General features: G+C 44.4%; 1 non-coding gene across 1 annotated transcript; it reads left to right on the forward strand.

The window, feature by feature from the left end:
- Positions 1-9,295: 9,295 nt before the first annotated feature.
- Trnaa-ugc (transfer RNA alanine (anticodon UGC)) lies at positions 9,296-9,370 on the forward strand. The gene has a single exon. It is a non-coding gene; the product is annotated as a tRNA-Ala (tRNA).
- Positions 9,371-10,907: the final 1,537 nt, after the last annotated feature.

Below are 10,907 nucleotides of genomic sequence, written 5' to 3' on the forward strand. Positions count from 1 at the left end.
TATGGGACCAAACCGCTAAGGTTATCGGTCCCTAGGCTTACACACTACTTACTCTAACTTAAACTAACTTACGCTATGGACAACACGCACACTCATGCCCGAGGGAGGACTCGAACTACAGACAACACGATCCGTGTACCTCCTTCCTGGTGGAATGACTGGAACTGATCAGTTGACCGACCATGTGCCGCGACCGGTGCAACGGAACACCACTCTGCAGCCATTCTTCATCAGCCGTCTCTGTAGCAGTGAGAAGTTCAAATTCTAGATGGCGGCCGCTGGCGCGGGAATCGAACCATCGCAGGAAGTCTTCCCAGGAATCCACAGTAATGTGACGTGACGCTATATGGCAGTACTTTCCAGGAGAACGATGCGTGAAGAGAGACGATAGTGTGAGTTTAGCAGCCATGCGGGATGAACGGTGCCCGACTTCAAATGGTTCAAATGGCTCTGAGCACTATGGGACTTAACACCTGAGGTCATCAGTCCCCTAGAACATAGAACTACTTAAACCTAACTAACCTAAGGACATCACACTCATCTATGCCCGAGGCAGGATTCGAACCTGCGACCGTAGCGGTCGCGCGGTCCCAGACTGTAGCGCCTAGAAGCGCTCGGCCACCTCGGCCGGCCAACTCCGCTCCCAGCGTAGCCAAGTGACATACTCTTTCCAGGCCAGACGACAGCCAAGTAACACGTAGGCCGGCCTTGGGCACCGGATGTAGAAGCCATGAATAAGGGATACTACTATGTTTATCGCTACTGACGTCACCGCCAGAATGGTGACAAACGTGGCTACCGACAAGTGGCTCCGTTGAATCAACGCAAACGCTAAATGCCATTATGCTAGCTCATCTCACTTCACGGCCTTCTTTGTCACCTGGCCGTTGCTTAACTCCGAAATATTTCTCCCCACGAAACCAGCATCTTTATTTACGTAGATTTTTACGTTGTTAAATTAGTAGTGGTATGCGATGCGTCCTCAGAGAACAAAAACTGTCCAGCAGTTAAGTCATTTCCATATTCAACGCCTCTCTGGATGCACAGGATGTCCATAAAATAGTGTTATCATTCCATAAAATACGGGGTGTTCAAAAAGTCTCTCTGCAGTGCCGTATGATTGTTAGCCGCGTGTGCCGTATGATTGTTCGCCTGCCTGGATTACTTCCCTTCAAGTGGACTCTCCCAACATTCCACAGCTTCATTAATCTCAGCCAGCGTCAGTAGTATCGTTGGTGTGTGTCGTTAAGTGTTGACGAGAACGTTTAAGTTTAGTTCCTTTGTTCGTTTGTTTCCTTTTTGGCACTGTTAAAACGCTAACCATTGAAGAAGTGTGTTTTTAGTCGAACAAGTGTTCGAAGCTGGCGGTAAATACACAGTTTCAGTACGTCAAACATTTAATTCAGTTTTCCCGGAGACAACACTCCCGCATCGCGATACTGTGCAAGATGTTATTAACAAATTTCGAAGTACGGGTTCAGTGACAGATGCACCGAGAAGTGGTCGTCCTAACGTTTTTTCTGAGGATAAACTACTCGATATTTCCGATAAAATGTCCATGAGTCCGAACAAGTCAGTAAGAAAACTCGCCCAGGAATTCGATGTTAGTGTCGGAACGGCCCACACAGCTGTAAGGAAAAAATTAGAGCTTTTCCCATACAAAGTGACAGTCGTGCAAGAACTGAAAGATACTGATCATGGCAAGAGACTGCATTATTTTCAATGGTTCAAAAATTTCGTTCAACAAAATGGAAGGGAGATTCTTAATGAAACGTTTTTCGCTGATGAGCGGTGGTTTCATTTATCCGGGTACATGAACTCGCAAAATTCTCGTATGTGGAGTACTGCAAATCCATTGTGTAGTCATGAGGAACCACTTCATGCTGTGAAAATAGGAGTTTGGATTGCAAATTTCTAGACGTCGGATGTGGGTTCCATATTTTTCAACTAAACAATAAACGCGCAACGATACTGCAGTGATATTCTGTACCCATTCATAGGAGAACTTGTGTTAAGTGAAATACTGAACGGTTACTTTCAACAAGATGGTGCAACTGCGCATACAGCTCGCGTTTCCATGTCACTGCTTGCTGATGTTTTTGGTTATCGCATAATTTCACAGGGACTTTGGCCTCCACGATCGCCTGACCTAACACTACCTGACTTTTTCTTCTGGGGTGCAGCGAAAGCAACTGTCTATAAAAACCGTCCAAAATCCACCGATGAATTGAAAACTGCAATATCCACTTTCACCGCTTCTGTTGCAGAAGTAATGTTGCAGCTTGTGTTTGTAAACATGATACGACGAATTGAATTGTGTATTCAACAACAGGGGAGACACTTACAACATTTTTAATGTGAAAATTTGTAAGTAAAAATGAATATCCAATAAACTAATAACTTGTATTTCACCGAGTTTCATTTCGGTATATTCTCTGCGGCATACCGCATGCGCGGCTAACAATCATACTGCACTGCGGAGAGAATTTTTGAACACCTCGTATTAACTTGGAGACTTCTAGAGATAGAATACCGTGGTCTGTTGTAAAACTTTTAGTGGCTCTCAGAGTTTTCGTTTTTTCCGTCATGCCAGAATTACATGCCTCACTCGTCACTCGTATACATCAAGGCGATATTCGAGTTCTGCTCATGTACGTGCCAACAATTCTGGTTGCTTAAACTGATTCGTACGAAAAGGGTAGCAATGTCAGCGACTAGTGTTGTATACACGCGATCCTTGATGTAGCCCCACAAAAAGTAGTCTACTGGCGTACCATAGGTCCAGCACGACCCATCCGCCTCTCAGGAAATGCGTCGTTCAGCACATCCTGGACCTCCAAACTCCAATGTGGTGGTGCATCAACATTCTGGACTATGATGGACGGCTGTAGCGCTTCGTTCTGTTCGAGCGCGTCCAAGTTTACATTTCCCATTATGGTTTCCCATCTGAAGAACATTGGGTTTATCTCCTTATTCAGCACTAGGACAAATCAAACACTAAGCTTCGTGCTCTCGCGGATATGTTTATGTGTTATACGGGTTTTGGGAGCCCCAAATTTTAATATTGTGGCAATTCACATGTCCAGATATGTTGAACTAAGCTTCAGCTGAAAACAGTAATAATCTTTGACAGAATGTAACACTGATAAGCATACCGCAGGGGATAATCGTTTGGCTGCAGTTCTTGTGCAATTTGTACGCAAGAAGATGTAACAGCTTATGTAACACTTTATGAACAGTTGATTTTGCTACTGGTAGTTGACTTCTGGAGGCTGCATTGAAACATACTGCGCTCTATGAACACGTGAGTGAGACGCAGGGTATGTCCATTTCAAGGAAGGTCTTTGGCTGTCTCTATAAAGCCTTTCAGCCACCTCGGTACTTTTTTGCTGGTGGTGCCCTCCCATCCGATTATTCTGCATTATCGTTGTCACAGATTTGGAATATGCACACGAGATGACATATTCGCCTTATCCAGTCTGTCGCTATTTTGATACAGCTCAAGTTAAATCTGTAACAAAGAGCAATTAAAAAAAACATTGAGAACTGCCAAACGTTTTACAAGAAACGACGATTCTCTGTCTCCAACAATTTCCGAGCTATTACTTTTTGAAACGATAGCGGATTCTTATGGACTTCCTTACTGGAGAACCCAGTAAATGGCAGTACCATCGCAGATAAAAAAAGCGAATAATCCTAGCGTCATCTTCTCTTGGTAGAGATGAGGCAACATATACACTACTGGCCATTAAAATTGCTCAACCAAGAAGAAATGCAGATGATAAACGGGTATTCATTGGACAAATATATTATACTAGAAAAGACATGTGATTACATTTTCACACAGTTTGGGTGCGTAGATCCTGAGAAATCAGTACCCAGAACAACCACCTCTGGCCGTAATAACGGCCTTGATACGCCTGGGCATTGAGTCGAACAGAGCTTGGATGGCGTGTACAGGTACAGCTGTCCAAGCAGCTTCAACACGATACCACAGTTCATCAAGAGTAATGACTGGCGTATTGTGACGAGTCAGTTGCTCGGCCACCATTGACGAGACGTTTTCAATTGGTGAGAGATCTGGAGAATGTGCTTGCCAGGGCAGCAGTCGAACATTTTCTGTATCCAGAAAAACCCGTACAGGACCTGAAACATGAGGTCGTGCATTATCTTGCTGAAATGCAGGGTTCGCAGGGATCGAATGAAGGGTAGAGTCACGGGTCGTAACACATCTGAAATGTAACGTCCGCTGTTCAAAGCGCCGTCAATGTGAACAAGAGGTGACCGAGACGTGTAACCAATGGCACCCCATACAATCACGCCGGGTTATACGCCAGGTTGGCGATGACGAATACACGCTTTCCATGTGCGTTCACCGCGATGTCGCCAAACACCGATACGACCATCATGATGCTGTAAACAGAACCTGGATTCATCTGAAAAAAATAACGTTTTGCCGTTCCTGTACCCAGGTTCGTCATTGAGTACACCATCGCAGGCGCTCCTGTCTGTGATGCAGCGTCAAGGGTATCCGCAGCCATGGTCTCCGAGCTGATAGTCCATGCTGCTGCAAACGTCGTCGAACTGTTAGTGCAGATGATTGTTGTCTTGCAAACGTCCCCTTCTGTTGACTCAGGGATCGAGACGTGGCTGCACGATCCGTTACAGTCATGCGGATAAGATGGCTGTCATCTCGACTGCTAGTGATACGAGGCCGTTGGGATCCAGCACGACGTTCCGTATTACCCTCCTGAACCCACCGAATCCATATTCTGCTAACAGTCATTGGATCTCGACCAACGCTAGCAGCAATGTCGCCATACGATCAACCGCAATCACGATAGGCTACAATCCGACCTTTATCAAAGTCGGAAACGTGATGGTACGCATTTCTCCTCCTTACACGAAGCATCACAACAACGTTTCACCAGGCAACGCCTGTCAACTGCTGTTTGTGTATGAGAAATCGGTTGGAAACTTTCCTCATGTCAGCACGTTGTAGGTGTCACCACCGGCGCCAACCTTGTGTGAATGCTATGCTAATTATTTGCATATCACAGAATCTTCTTCCTGTCGGTTAAATTTCGCTTCTGTAGCACGTCATCTCCGTGGTTTAGCAATTTTAATGGCCAGTAGTGTATTATACGAACGGCTAACGATGTAGGGAACAAGAATCTCCCTAGATGAACAGAGACCTTCCGTTCAACTTTCAAATACCCTTGGAGGGCTGATGAGTGGAAGGAAGATGGGGCACGCTTATGCTCCAGGAATGAGAAATATTCCATGGTCAACGCTATAGAATGCGGAAGCCAACAAAAAACCACGGCATTAAAGATCAGTAATAGTGAGGCTAAAAAGCAGTTGAAATCGCTAAAATGAAATAGCATGGCAGGCCCCAGTAAGATCCCCGTCAAGTACTACACGGAATTTATGAGTGAATCAGATCCGCTCATGACCATAATCTACTGCAGCTCTCTTGACCAGAAATGTGTTCTATGTTCTTCATTTTTTAAACAGTTGACATATTGCCAAACGGAAGTGTGCCATATTATAAATGTTCATATAATAATTTATTACGTCAAGATCGCCTAACCATTAAAATGTTCACAGTAGCGGTATCTACTCCCATTTTAACTGCTTACAGCAAACATAAAAGGAAAATGAGTGCGCTGTTATCATAGCTTCGCCTTTGACATCAGCCTCCCTTTCTTCACCCCCCACCCCTCTACTTCCTGAACCCCCTCTTTCCCAGAATCCCTTTGTGAATAGCACAAGACAACATTTTAATTTCAGTCTCTTTTATTGAGTGAGCAAATGATGTATTGCACATTTACATTGTTTATACGACTTCGTGTTTTTCAAAGTGCTTAACTCGAATTGTTATATATCATGAAGATGCTGTTAATAGATTAATCACGTCTGAAGATCACAATCAAAACAAGAAACTGGTAATGTGAACATTATAACTATTAAGCGATTTTGATGTAATAAATGCATTAAGAAAATCCGGAAGACAAAGCCAGACGTCATTGTAATTTCGTGCAAACAGACGCATTTTCAGAGACAGGTGAAAACCCGCTGTATCAGTGGGCAAACAAGGCTGCGAGTATAGGAACTGCTGGAGATGGTAATTTAACTCTCCCAACAGTATCCGTTGTGTGTGCGAGAAGACACAGGACACAGCCTACATAGGAGACTGCTGAACTGCCTACGACACATGTGCAATATACACTGAAGAGCCAAAGAAACTGGTACACCTATCTAATATCGTGTAGGGCCCCCGCGAACACACAGAAGTGCCGCAACACGACGTGGGGTGGACTCGACTAATGTCTGAAGTAGTGCTGGTGGGAATTGGCACCATGAATCCTGCAGGGCTGTCCATAAATCCGTAAGAGTTCGAGGGGTTGGAGATTTCTTCTGAGCAGCACGATGCAAGGCATCCCAGATATGCTGAATAATGTTAATGTCTAGAGAGTTTGGTGGCCAGCGGAAGTGTTTAAATTCAGAAGAGTGTTCCTGGAGCCATTCTGAAGCAATTCTGGGCGTGTGGGGTGTCGCTTTGTCCTGCTGGAACTGCCCAAGTAGGTCGGAATGCACAATGGAGATGAATGGATGCAGGTGATCAGACAGGATGCTTACGTACGTGTCACCTGTCACAGTCGTATCTAGACGTATCAGGCATCCCATAACAGGCTGAACTTCCGTCAGGTTGAACGATTCTCTTCAGTTGTCTTTGGTCCCGTTCTTGCAGGACGTTTTTCCGGCCGCACCGATGTCAGAGATTTGCTGTTTTGCCGGATTCCTGATATTGATGATACACTCGTGAAATGGTCGTACGGAAAAAAACTCACTTCAGCGCCATCTCGCAGATGCTGTGTCCCATCGCTCGTGCACCGACTATAGCACCACGTCCAAACTCACTTAATTATTGATGACCTGCCATTGTAGCAGCAGTAACCGATCTGACACCTTCGTCAGAAGCTTGTTGTCTTACATAGGCGTTGTCGACCGCAGCGCTGTATTCTGCCTGTTTGCATATATCTGTATTTGAATACACACCCCTACACCACCTTTTGGCGCTTCAGTGAAGTTTATATTAGACTCCGGAGAGGACGTACACGACAAGGACTATGTTATGCATCTGCCTTATGTCACACAGATAATTCCCAAGCGGATAGTCATTTGCCAAAGTGAATATAACTGGCACGCGGCTCTACTCTGGCGAAAGTACCTCGATACTATGATTGGACAATCGTTAGTCAGTGTCAGCACAGTGTCTCAGTGAGTGTTTCGGGACTCATCTACGTCGCCGCCAAGAGGAGCCAAACCAGACATGAACGTTAGTCATAGTCCACTGGGCTTAGGGATAACCAGTGTTTAAAGGCAGAGCCATGCAGATAAACAGTTAACTATGAGGGGCAGTCAAATGAAGACGAGACAGATAAAAAGAAAAAATAAGTAAACTGCTTATTACTTTTAAAGTAATCGCCGTAATTGTTAATACATTTATCCCACTGTGAGACAAGGTGGTCCGTGCCTACATGGAAAAATGCTTATGGTTGCCTATGGAACAATGGCTGTTCTCAGGCCTTCCTTCTCTTCGTCCGAAGCAAATTGATGGCGACAAATGTCATTGTTTAGTACTCCAAAAATATGGAAATCGCATGGGCACAGGTCGCAGCTGTATGGAAGACGTGTAAGGGCTTTATAGCGAAACTTCTGCAGCGTAGTCGAAACAGGTAACACGTGGACGGACCCACACTTCCAAAGCGAGTTTCGTTTGTTGGAGCATTGAAGAAAGGCATATGTGGCTGCTTATTTGCCTCGACGAAGAGGTGGACTCTTGGGTATAGTAGTGGCAACCGCAGTCACTTTTCCATGAAGGCATTGCCCATCTTGCCGTACATTGGGGTAAATGTATGAACAGTTATGGCGATTACTTTTGAAGTACTAAATAGTTTAATTAATTTTTCCCACCGTTTCTGTCATTTGACTGGCCCTTTTATAGGGTGTTCCAGAACGATGTTTTAAAAATTTGAGGACAGGTTCCTTACTCTAAAACTGGAAAAAATGTCCAGTGAACATGGGCTATAAAGTGAATACCTTAAAGCTACGAGTACTTGTTCAGTCTCGATACTGTGAAACACGCCTCTTTTACTGGAAGTTGTTTGCTTTCCGTATTCTGGGAGGAGGGAGTACGGACCAAAACAATAAAAAATGTTCAGTTAACATCGGCTCTAAAGTGACACCTTAAGAACTACGAACACTTGTTCAGTGGAAGTGTTTACAGTAGCGAAGATGAACAAGTGCTCATAGCTCTTATGGTATGCACTTTTAAGCCCATGTTTAGTGGATATATTTTTCTTGTTTTGGTGTAAGGAACCCGTCCCCAAATTTTTAAAATGTCTTTCTGAAACATCCCATATATTGCCACACAATTTTCCTACTCCAGTTGAGTATTGTTAAACTTCCATCAACGACTGTTTTTGCCAGATCAGTTAACTAATCCTATTTGGTCCGTGAAGAATCTACGAGGTTTATTTATTTATTTAATTATTTACTGTCATGGTCTGATAACAAAATGGTAACCACAGTGAAAATAAAAAATACTTTAATTGCAACATTTAGTAACACCTTCCAGCTACTTCTCTACATAGACTTAGATATTTGTCGTAACATGATGTCAACTTTCTAATACCCTCGTCACAGAAGGCAGCCGTCTGAGCTTTCCGCCAAGTCTCTGCGGTGGTCTGCAGTTCATTGTCTGTGCCAAAACGCTGTCCTCAAAGCCAGCGGTTGATGTGGAAAAGGAAACGAAAATCAGAGGGAGACAAATTTGAGCTGTATGGTGTGTGATGGAACAGTTCCCATCGGAAACGCCACATGAGCGTCTGCGCGTCCTGTTTCAAAGTTCCTGCACCATTGCAGCACTTTGCTGTCACACGTGACAGTTGTGGCCTGTGGGCTGCATGGAAATCAGGCGGAAACCTTCAAACTTGGTAGGAGACTCAGTTGCTCTACATGAAGATGGTATCTGTTCTTTCGGACATGGCCGAAAGAACAGATACCACCTTCATATAGTTAAGGCTAACTGGCCATTGACCTTCTTCTTCTGTGCTGGATGCACACGCATAGCCCGAACTCTTACGGGACTCGGTAAGATTGTCTGCCGCGAGTAATGAGTGTAATGGACAGGGGCACTACGAATGTAATGTGCGGACATTAAGTTGGGAATGTGGGTCTCACGGGGAGCGTGCAAGGGATAAATCCCTGCAGTCGCACTATCCTCTGTGCCCTCGGTGGCTCAGGTGGATAGAGCATCTGCCATGCAAGCAGGAGATCCCGGGTTCGAGTCCCGGTCCGGGCACACATTTTCAACTGTCCCCGTTGATGTATATCAAAGGCTGTCGACAGCTTAGGGTCTTGATTTAATTACCATTTCAGTTGCTCTAGGTATCTTTAAGTACTCAATGTGTGCTCGGAAATGAAAAGTGCGATGTTACAGGTATACTACAGACTCCTGCATATCTTGCTGGACAAGAACTCCTGAAAAACAGGATAATGTGGAGAGATGGCTTAACCACCACCTGGGGGATTGCTTCCGGAATGACTCTTTCACTCTGCAGCGGAATGTGTTCACTGGTTTCAAATTTCCTTGCACATTACAACTGTGTGCCAGTCTGTGACTCGAACACGGAATTTTAGACTTTCGCGGCAAATACTCTGACCGACTGAGCTACACAGATACGAAACACCCTGCCGGCACCTCTATCCTAATTCCAAATTCCGCAGAAACTCTCCTATCTACGTTGCGAGACTAGCACTCGCGGAAGATATCGATGAAAAATGGTTTAGCCACAACCTCGGAGTTGTTCCCAAAATGAATCTTTCAGTCTACAGCGGAGTGTGGGAAGTAAGAGAATTTGACTGTCTGCTGATGCCCATACTCGAAATTAAGTTGTTGTTGTTGTGGTCTTCAGTCCGGAGACTGGTTTGATGCAGCTCTCCATGCTACTCTATCCTGTGCAAGCTTCTTCCTCTCCCAGTACCTACTGCAACCTACATCCTTCTGAATCTGCTTGGTGTATTCATCTCTTGGTCTCCCGCTACGATTTTTACCCTCCACGCTGCCCTCCAATACTAAATTGGTGATCCCTTGATGCCTCAGAACATGTCCTACCAACCGATCCCTTCTTCTGGTCAAGTTGTGCCACAAACTTCTCTTTTCCCCAATCCTATTCAATACTTCCTCATTAGTTATGTGATCTACCCATCTAATCTTCAGCATTCTTCTGTAGCACCACATTTCGAAAGCTTCTATTCTCTTCTTGTCCAAACTATTTACCGCCCATGTTTCACTTCCATACATGGCTACACTCCATACAAATACTTTCAAAATGACTTCCTGACACTTAAATCTATACTCGATGTTAACAAATTTCTCTTCTTCAGAAACGCTTTCCTTGACATTGCCAGTCTACATTTTATATCCTCTCTACTTCGACCATCATCAGTTATTTTGTTCCCCAAATAGAAAAACTCCTTTACTACTTTAAGTGTCTCATTTCCTAATCTAATTCCCTCAGAATCACCCGACTTAATTCGACTACATTACATTATCCTTGTTTTGCTTTTGTTGATGTTCATTTTATATCCTCCCTTCAAGACACCATCCATTCCGTTCAACTGCTCTTCCAAGTCCTTTGCTGTTTCTGACAGAATTACAATGTCATCGGCGAACCTCAAAGTTTTTATTTCTTCTCCCTGGATTTTAATACCTACTCCGAATTTTTCTTTTGTTTCCTTTACTGCTTGCTCAATATACAGATTGAATAACATCGGGGAGAGGCTACAACCCTGTCTTACTCCCTTCCCAATCACTGCTTCCCTTTCATGTCCCTTGA

This window comes from Schistocerca cancellata, chromosome 2 (genome assembly GCF_023864275.1).
Source record: "Schistocerca cancellata isolate TAMUIC-IGC-003103 chromosome 2, iqSchCanc2.1, whole genome shotgun sequence".
Lineage (NCBI taxonomy): Eukaryota > Metazoa > Arthropoda > Insecta > Orthoptera > Acrididae > Schistocerca > Schistocerca cancellata.